Genomic DNA, 3,172 nt, shown 5'->3' on the forward strand with positions numbered 1-3,172 from the left:
ATCAAAAATAATATCGGTATCTATAAATAATTATTTAAAAACATGAGCAGCGCATTTGGTGAGGAAAAAAGGAACATTTTGAAAAATAACTACATGTGAGAATACATGTGAGAGTACATGGATAGCACTTCTAGCAACGTAACCTGGTCCGATGAGTATGCTATATTTTTCTCCTTTTTCTTACTTTACTGCAAAGAGTAGTTATTGGATAAACAAATACTCTCACCCCATTTGTTCGTGTAACAAGTGTTGGTCCAGGCACAACATAATGCAACAAGGTGTAGGAATGCAATTACTGTACGAACAGTTCCGCTGTTTCGCGTCGACGAATTCTCTTCCCTTTACTGTCGAAGCTGCGTCTGAGCGCTCGATGAAAGGTTCAACGTGTTTACGAGGAAATGGCGTATAAATCTGGCAGTGCTTGCTGCAAGCTTACTCCTCGTTTCTCGGATTTCCTGTGCAAATATTATATAAAGATCACAGCAAACCTTCAGCAACAATAATAATTGTGAGAAATAGCATTTAGGAACTGGTATATGTTGTTGCACTTAAAAGTCCTAGTTTGTCACGTGCACTTAGCCCGTAAACAAGCGCGCGAATGCACGCAAAGTGCCTCGAGCGGCCAGTCGCGCGGCAATTTTGCGTGTATTCGCCGGCTTCTTTCCCGCTCGGAAAAACACTTTTATGTGGCACGTATATTGAGCCACAGAAAGCTGTATCGAGAGTTTTTCATGTTGCTCTACAATGTTCTCATTGACACTTTTCATCTAATTATAGTATGTGAGAAGTTGATTAATTAGGTAAGGCTACTTAGTAGTCGGGCGGAATGCAAAAAATAACCTTAGTATCTCCAAGCGACGCCAAACATTACCTTGGTTCTGTCCAGCCACGTGGCATTTGCATATGTTTTAAATCCTTGTGCATGATAGTTGGGACACCCTACATGTATATATAAGCAGGACATGTGTCGAGTGAGCTCCTGAATGACACTTTTCAATGTGGCGAACGCGGTTTAAATCACGGATCCGGGACCTCAAAAAGGTGCGACGTATTGCCAACGCATTTCTCTGGCATTTACAGTTTAATGGCCACTTAATTTTCTGGCGGTTCTAAAACCCTCCCCGACTGGAGGCTCCCTTTATCAGACCACCTCTATAGCTCTTCATTGTTTGAAGTCGCTTCTTCCTCACTGGCGCTAATCACATTGCTCCAGAAATACTAAGGCCTAACAAAGGTTACTCGATAGCTTGCTGTGATCGGTCCAGTATATCAGCCAACTCTAGCGTACTTGCTCCACGGAGGAAGGAAAAAGACTAGGAAGGAGTGCCACATGACAGTCCTGAAGCCTAGTCGTATATCGGAAGGGCTCCTGAGAAACAGGCCCTCATCACGTGATAGGTATGCAGTAATTTCTAGCCCTCGAGTGCGCACAAGACATGGAGGGGAGTAGAGCGGACAGTGGGTGCGGCGAGGGCCGATTTTAACGAGGGTGTCACTACTAGCTACCGCAAGCCAAACAATGCCTTGAGAGCTCCGGCAATCACGTAGGGCGCATTTCCCATGCATCAACGCGCAGATGAGCCGAGGAGGAATGGAGGGGCGGCGACAAAAGAGGTTGCCTTGCCGAACTCTTGAAGAAAGAACTCTTGAAATTCATTACGGCCTTATCGTGTCTAGAGCGTCGTGTTATTACGGTACCCGCAAGAAACACCCATATTTGGTCTGTACCTCGGTTTCGTACAACCTATAAGTACCAAACTTTGGCATACAACGTCCGTACAACACCAAACACATATGAAAACACAACTAGTTGGAGTAAAAAACAGTTACGTTCATACTTTTGTTCTGTTGTGTGCTAGAAAAGGATTAATTATCTGTAAATGATATCGACTATATACTGTTTCAACTATACGACTATAATATTCATGTCTTCTTTTTATACATTTGTGTGACTGATAAATATATTGTTACTTGTAAATTTCCATATGCATTTCTTTGTGCATTGTAACTAAATTTAGATGCATTTGTGTGATTTATGTACATGTTGTATATATATAGTCTGCTTGTTTTCATTTTACCTTTGTCACGGCGGATCTATCATCTGACTTAAAATGGAATGACCATGTCGAGTACATCGAGAAAAGGGCCATGAAAAAGCTTGGTTATCTAAGGAGGAGGCTTGGAAATGCCACGCCGGACATAAAACTAGCATACAAGACGTTTATTAGACCATCGTTAGAATACGCAGCAGTAGTATGGGATCCCTTTACTGCGTTCAACATAGAAAAACTAGAAAGGGTTCAAAGAAAATCTATCCGATATGTATTTAATAGTTATAGCTGGCAGACGTCACCCTCACTCCTCTTGCAAAGGGCGGAACTTGAACAGCTACAAAGAAGAAATACGGAAAGGTTGAAATTCTTTTATTTGGTTTTTCATGGAAAGATTGGACTTGACAAGACATTATATATAAAACCCGCATCTGAAAGTGCAGTGCGCCTTTGTCACTCTAAGAAAGTCATAGATTTTATAAATCGCACTGATACGTTCAAAAATTCTTTTTTTCCAAGAACAACCCGTGAATGGAATTGTTTACCAGCTGATGTTGTAGAATGTGAAACAGTTGATTTATTTATAGATGCACTGAGGAACCGATCTTGATCTTTTGTTCCTGTAGTAAAAATTGTATAGTGATGCATTTCGTTGTAGAAAATGCAAGGTTTTTCTCTGTGTGCAGTTACTTTTCTTTTTTTTTTACTTCGCTATGTCTTTGTGATGTTTTATGTTGCAACTTTCTGTCATCAAAAATTATGTATGCCCACTCCTGCTTAAGGCCTGGTACCCAGGCTAGCAGTATGGAATAAATAAATAAATAAAAAATCTCAACCAGCGCACCTTGTACAGCTGCTTCCATGTAACGGTCACCTGGGCCCTGTCAAGCCGTTTTTAGCCCAGCGGACCTTCCAGCTTATTGTCTGGTAAATAAAATTTCAATTTGAGGCTAGCTCCCTGACGTCGTGTTCCCTCCTAGTTCATTTCCTTCCTCCACGACTCGCTCTACAGGCAATTGCGCAACGTCACGACGCCTCTGGAGGTCAACGCCGTCATATGAAATGAAAGCATTCTGCCATATGACAGAAGGTTGTTGATCCACTCTTTGCAAAAACTAAGG

The sequence above is a fragment of the Dermacentor silvarum genome, chromosome 4 (genome assembly GCF_013339745.2).
Source record: "Dermacentor silvarum isolate Dsil-2018 chromosome 4, BIME_Dsil_1.4, whole genome shotgun sequence".
Taxonomy (NCBI): Eukaryota; Metazoa; Arthropoda; class Arachnida; order Ixodida; family Ixodidae; genus Dermacentor; species Dermacentor silvarum.